Source organism: Gorilla gorilla, chromosome 4 (genome assembly GCF_029281585.2).
Source record: "Gorilla gorilla gorilla isolate KB3781 chromosome 4, NHGRI_mGorGor1-v2.1_pri, whole genome shotgun sequence".
NCBI lineage: Eukaryota > Metazoa > Chordata > Mammalia > Primates > Hominidae > Gorilla > Gorilla gorilla.
Genome location: NC_073228.2, coordinates 38,287,056 through 38,294,234, shown reverse-complemented (window position 1 = coordinate 38,294,234; position 7,179 = coordinate 38,287,056). Strand labels below are relative to the sequence as shown.

At 41.5% G+C, this 7,179-nt stretch overlaps 1 pseudogene; it reads right to left on the bottom strand.

Annotated features, from left to right (window-relative positions):
- Positions 1–318: 318 nt before the first annotated feature.
- Positions 319–1,242, bottom strand: LOC101126866 (small ribosomal subunit protein uS5-like; annotated as a pseudogene).
- Positions 1,243–7,179: the final 5,937 nt, after the last annotated feature.

The following is a 7,179-nucleotide window of genomic DNA, read 5'->3' as shown; positions in this document are numbered from 1 at the left end:
ATTAAATGTTACTATCATTAAAATAGTTAATAAGACATTTGAATTTACATTTGACGTAGCTAGTATTCTCACTGAAATAAATCACATGAAAATACTAAATGGATTAGAGGGTACAGATTCCTCCTATCATCAGTTAAGTTATTGAACCTAATTACACGGAAGAGTCTTTGGAAAAAAATCAAACTTCTGCATTTTCACATTAGCAAATTATTTCTGAAACTTTATGGTAATGCTGTTAAAATCCGTTTATATATTTGTAATTTGAAAATATTGAACTGTTTCAATGAGACCAGTATTTTTGCAATTTTTTTTTTCAGGCTTAATTCACTTTATTTTTCTTGTATAAAAACCCTATGTTGTAGCCACAGCTGGAGCCTGGGTCCACTGCACGAAGAGTCTGGTGTGGGTCTTGACGAGGTGGTCAGTGAATTCCTGATAGGGAGACTTGGTAAATACAGTCTCCTTCCAGAGGTCGGGGGTCAGGTAGCTGTAGGTCTTAGAGATGGCGTCAAAGGTGGCCTTGGCGAAGTTGCCCAGGGTGGCAGTGCAGCCCCGGGCTGAGGTGTAGCAGTCATCGGTACCAGCCATCATGAGCAGCTTCTTGGGCACAGGTGCAGAGACAATGCCAGTGCCCCTGGGTGCAGGGATGAGGCGCACCAGCACAGAGCCGCAGCGGCCTGTCACCTTGCAAGGGGCGGTGTGGGGCTTGCCGATCTTGTTCCTTCAGTAGCCTATGCGCACGGGGACAATGGAGAGCTTGGCCAGGATGATGGCCCCACGGATGGCGGTGGCCACCTCCTTGGAGCACTTAACACCCAGGCCGACGTGGCCATTGTAGTCCCCGATAGCAACAAACGCCTTGAACCTGGTGCGCTGGCCAGCACGGGTCTGCTTCTGCACCGGCATAATCTTCAAAACCTCGTTCTTAAGAGAGGCCCCCCAGGAAAAAGTCAATGATCTCAGATTCCTTAATGGGCAGGGAGAAGGGATAGATCTCCTCCAGGGACTTGATCTTCATTTCCTTGACCAAGCGGCCCAGCTTGGTGACGGGTATCCACTCCTTATCCTCGGCCTTGCCTCCGCGAGTTCCGCGGCCTTGGCCCCGGCCCAGTCCACGGCCGCTACCCCGGCCCCGGATGCCACTGCCGAAACCTCCGCGGAAGCCACCGCGGTTCCCCATCCCAGGGCCCCGACGGCCACTAGGGCCTCCGGGTTCCAAGCTGCACCTGCGTCATCCGCCATTTGGTGTTTTCTCGGAGAAGAAGCTAGTTTTGCAATTTTTAAAGCCTCAAATATCTTGCATTTTTTCTGAGAAACAGGTGAGAGTATTAAAACACTATTTCATTTGTATGTTCAGAATTAATTTGGCTACTTTGTTGCAATCAATAGAGATATGTCAAGGTCAGAAAATCAAGAAAATGGGAAAAATTCTGAAGTACCACATAGTCAGTCCTCCTGGGGAAGTGAAACGTTATTTAGGACCAAGGCTTCTTCTCAAGTCCTGCCTGGTCAGTCCCTAAAAAAAGGCATCCAGGCCCGGCGCGGTGGCTCACGTCTGTAATCCCAGCACTTTGGGAGGCCGAGGCAGGAGGATCACCTGAGGTCAGGAGTTCAAGACCAACCTGACCAATATGATGAAACCCCGTCTCTACTAAAAAAACAAAAATTAGCCCGGCGTGGTGGCATGTGCCTGTAATACCGGCTACTCGGGAGGCTGAGACAGTAGAATCACTTGAACCCGGGAGGCAGAGGTTGCAGTGAGCTGAGATCATGCCACTGCACACCATTATGGGCAACAAGAGTGAAACTCCGTGTCAAAAAAGACAAAAAAAAAAAAAAAAAAAAAAAAGCATCCAATCGTCCTCACCCTAGAACTCCACCATTAAAATAATTGAGCTATTTGTTTTTGATGTGCTGCTGGATTCGGTTTGCCAGTATTTTATTGAGGATTTTTGCATCAATGATCATCAAGGATATTGGTCTAAAATTCTCTTTTTTGGTTGTGTCTCTGCCCGGCTTTGGTATCAGGATGATGCTGGCCTCATAAAATGAGTTAGGGAGGATTCCCTCTTTTTCTATTGATTGGAATAGTTTCAGAAGGAATGGTACCAGTTCCTCCTTGTACCTTTGGTAGAATTCGGCTGTGAATCCATCTCGTCCTGGACTCTTTTTGGTTGGTAAGCTATTGATTATTGCCACAATTTCAAAGCCTGTTATTGGTCTATTCAGAGATTCAACTTCTTCCTGGTTTAGTCTTGGGAGAGTGTATGTGTCGAGGAATTTATCCATTGCTTCTAGATTTTCTAGTTTATTTGTGTAGAGGTGTTTGTAGTATTCTCTGATGGTAGTTTGTATTTCTGTGGGATCGGTGGTGATATCCCCTTTATCATTTTTTATTGCGTCTATTTGATTCTTCTCTCTTTTCTTCTTTCTTAGTCTTGCTAGCGGTCTATCAATTTTGTTGATCCTTTCAAAAAACCAGCTCCTGGATTCATTAATTTTTTGAAGGGTTTTTTGTGTCTTTATTTATTTCCTTCAGTTCTGCTCTGATTTTAGTTATTTCTTGCCTTCTGCTAGCTTTTGAATGTGTTTGTTTTTGCTTTTCTAGTTCTTTTAATTGTGATGTCAGGGTGTCAATTTTGGATCTTTCCTGCTTTCTCTTGTGGGCATTTAGTGCTATAAATTTCCCTCTGCACACTGCTTTGAATGTGTCCCAGAGATTCTGGTATGTTGTGTCTTTGTTCTCGTTGGTTTCAAAGAACATCTTTATTTCTGCCTTCATTTCGTTATGTACCCAGTAGTCATTCAGGAGCAGGTTGTTCAGTTTCCATGTAGTTGAGCAGTTTTGAGCGAGTTTCTTAATCCTGAATTCTAGTTTGATTGCACTGTGGTCTGAGAGACAGTTTGTTCTAATTTCTGTTCTTTTACATTTGCTGAGGAGAGCTTTACTTCCAATTATGTGGTCAATTTTGGAATAGGTGTGGTGTGGTGCTGAAAAAAATGTATATTCTGTTGATTTGGGGTGGAGAGTTCTGTAGATGTCTATTAGATCCGCTTGGTGTGGAGCTGAGTTCAATTCCTGGGTATCCTTGTTAACTTTCTGTCTCATTGATCTGTCTAATGTTGACAGTGGGGTGTTAAAGTCTCCCATTATTATTGTGTGGCAGTCTAAGTCTCTTTGTAGGTCACTCAGGACTTGCTTTATGAATCTGGGTGCTCCTGTATTGGGTGCATATATATTTAGGATAGTTAGCTCTTCTTGTTGAATTGATCCCTTTACCATTATGTAGTGGCCTTCTTTGTCTCTTTTGGTGGGCTTCATCCCTGGGCTGCAAGGCTGGTTCAATATATGCAAATCAATGAATGTAATCCAGCATATAAACAGAACCAAAGACCAAAACCACATGATTATCTCAATAGATGCACAAAAGGACTTTGACAAAATTCAACAACCCTTCATGATAAAAACTCTCAACAAATTAGGTATTGATGGGACGTATCTCAAAATAATAAGAGCTATCGATGACAAACCCACAGCCGATATCATCCCGAATGGGCAAAAACTGGAAGCATTCCCTTTGAAAACTGGCACAAGACAGGGATACCCTCTCTCACCACTCCTATTCAACATAGTGTCGGAAGTTCTGGCCAGGGCAATTAGGCAGGAGAAGCAAATAAAGGGTTTTCAATTAGGAAAAGAGGAAGTCAAATTATCCCTGTTCACAGACGACATGATTGTATATCTAGAAAACCCCATTGTCTCAGCCCAAAATCTCCTTAAGCTGATAAGCAAGTTCAGCAAAGTCTCAGGATACAAAATCAATGTACAAAAATCACAAGCATTCTTATACACCAATAACAGACAAACAGAGAGCCAAATCATGAGTGAATTCCCATTCACAATTGCTTCAAAGAGAATAAAATACCTAGGAATCCAACTTACAAGGGATGTGAAGGACCTCTTCAAGGAGAACTACAAACCACTGCTCAATGAAATTAAAGAGGATACAAACAAATGGAAGAAGATTCCATGCTCATGGGTAGGAAGAATCAATATCGTGAAAATGGCCATACTGCCCAAGGTAATTTATAGACACAATGCCATCACCATCAAGCTACCAATGACTTTCTTCACAGAATTGGAAAAAACTACTTTAAAGTTCATACAGAACCAAAAAAGAGCCCGCATCGCCAAGTCAATCCTAATCCAAAAGAACAAAGCTGGAGGCATCACACTACCTGACTTCAAACTATACTACAAGGCTACAGTAACCAAAAAAGCATGGTACTGGTACCAAAACAGAGATACAGATCAATGGAACAGAACAGAGCCCTCAGAAATACTGCCACATATCTACAACTATCTGATCTTTGACAAACCTGGGAAAAACAAGCAATGGGGAAAGGATTCCCTATTTAATAAATGGTGCTGGGAAAACTGGCTAGCCATATGTAGAAAGCTGAAACTGGATCCCTTCCTTACAGCTTATATAAAAATTAATTCAAGATGGATTAAAGACTTAAACGTTAGACCTAAAACCATAAAAACCCTAGAAGAAAACCTAGGCATTACCTTTCAGGACATAGGCATGGGCAAGGACTTCATGTCTAAAACACCAAAAGCAATGGCAACAAAAGCCAAAACTGACAAATGGGATCTAATTAAACTAAAGAGCTTCTGCACAGCAAAAGAAACTACCATCAGAATGAACAGGCAACCTACAGAATGGGAGAAAATTTTCACAACCTACTCATCTGACAAAGGGCTAATATCCAGAATCTACAATGAACTCAAACAAATTTACAAGAAAAAAACAAACAACCCCATCAAAAAGTGGGCGAAGGACATGAACAGACACTTCTCAAAAGAAGACATTTATGCAGCCAAAAAACACATGAAAAAATGCTCATCATCGCTGGCCATCAGAGAAATGCAAATCAAAACCACAGTGAGATACCATCTCACACCAGTTAGAAAGGTGATCATTAAAAAGTCAGGAAACAACAGGTGCTGGAGAGGATGTGGAGAAATAGGAACACTTTTACACTGTCGCTGGGACTGTAAACTAGTTCAACCATTGTGGTAGTCAGTGTGGCAATTCCTCAGAGATCTAGAACTAGAAATACCATTTGACCCAGCCATCCCATTACTGGGTATATACCCAAAGGACTATAAATCATGCTGTTATAAAGACACATGCACACGTATGTTTATTGCGGCACTATTCACAATAGCAAAAACTTGGAACCAATCCAAATGTCCAACAATGATAGACTGGATTAAGAAAATGTGGCACATATACACCATGGAATACTATGCAGCCATAAAAATGATGAGTTCATGTCCTTTGTAGGGACATGGATGAAACTGGAAATCATCATTCTCAGTAAACTATCGCAAGGACAAAAAACCAAGCACCGCATGTTCTCACTCATAGGTGGGAATTGAACAATGGGAACACATGGACACAGGAAGGGGAACAGCACACTCTGGGGACTGTTGTGGGGTGGGGGGAGGGGGAGGGATAGCATTAGGAGATATACCTAATGCTAAATGACGAGTTAATGGGTGCAGCACACCAGCATGGCACATGTATACATATGTAACTAACCTGCACATTGTGCACATGTACCCTAAAACTTAAAGAATAATAATAAAAAAAAATAAAATGATTGAGCTATTTCTACGCTGCTTCTATTTTCTAGCCAGCTAATTAAGTTAGCGTGATTGATAAAGACAGTCTTTATGCAAAAATAGACAGACCTGTGGCACCTGACCAGATTGTATGCTTTTAGCCAGACACTCTAAGTAAACCATTACAGGCAGCCTTTGAGTCATGCTCTTGGATATGGTTAGCAGTGGTTAAGGTAGGAGGATTACAGGATGCTAAGCATGGTGACCTATGGGCAAAAAAGGGAGCGAACAAAATGGCAGATGCTTTCTCATAAACTAAGAGTTTAAGAGAAAGGAACATTTAAGACAGACATTTTGCTCATCTTGCCTAGTATGGAACTTCTATAGCCTTTAAAGACCAGTTCAAATGCAAATGCTTTCTAGAATTTCTCCTTATGCCAGGCATAGTGGCTTATGCCTGTAATACCAGCCATTTGGGGGGTCAAGGCAGGAGGATTCTTTGAGCCCAGCAGTCAGAGACCAGCCTGGGCAACATAGGGAGACCTGCATCTCTACAAAAGTTTTCTTTAAATATTAGCTGGATGTGATTCCAGCTACCTCATGAGGGCTGAATTGGGAGGATTGCTTGAGCTTGGGAGGCTGAGGCTGTAATGAGCTAAGATGTGGTGCCACTGCAGCCTGGGTGACAGAAGGAGACCCTGTCTCAAAAGAACAAAAAAACACACACACATCCCCAAAAAGCAACTCTCCTTGATCCCTGTCAGAATCAAGAATCAATGAGTTAGTCCTGAGTACATCTACCACGTTTTTATGCCTCTATCTCCATCTTCAGAATTGTTTATTATTTATATTGTAACTATTTGTAGGTTAAAGTATGATGCTCCAAAGCACAAATCTGTAGAGACCCTGGGAATTTCTCCCAGGTCATCAACAAATTGTCCCAAATGCTTCCTGAATCTCCTTTTACTTGTATACTTTTCTTTACATCCATTGTGACATTTGGATTGACATTATGTTAATTCAAAATGCCATTACATCTTTTTTTATCATGTATTAATTTAATGCAATATCTCCTAGCCATTCTATTTTCCTCTAGAAGCCATTCTACTCTCCTTACACTAAAGGGCTCATTGTAATAAGCAAATCAAACATAATGCCACTGCTTTCTTAAAGCTTTTCAATTATTCCAAGATACATTTCTTTACCGTATCGTCTAGGTCTGTGTAGAGACGGGTCTTTACTTTTTCCAGTCTCAGCTCTCACCACAATCTTGCTCATACTTGTCTAGCTACAGAAATTTCCTCTTTTACTAAAAACAATTTTATTGTGGTTAGAACACTTAGAGATCTAACCTCTTAATAGATTTTAAGGTGTAAAATACAGTACTGTTGACTATAAGCAAAGTGTTGTACAACAAGTCTCTAGAACTTACTCATCTTGCGTAACTGAAACTTTACACCCTTTGATTAGTAACTTTTCATTTCCTCCTTCCCACTGGCCCTAGCAACCAACACTCTAATCTCTGCTTCTATGAATTCAACTAT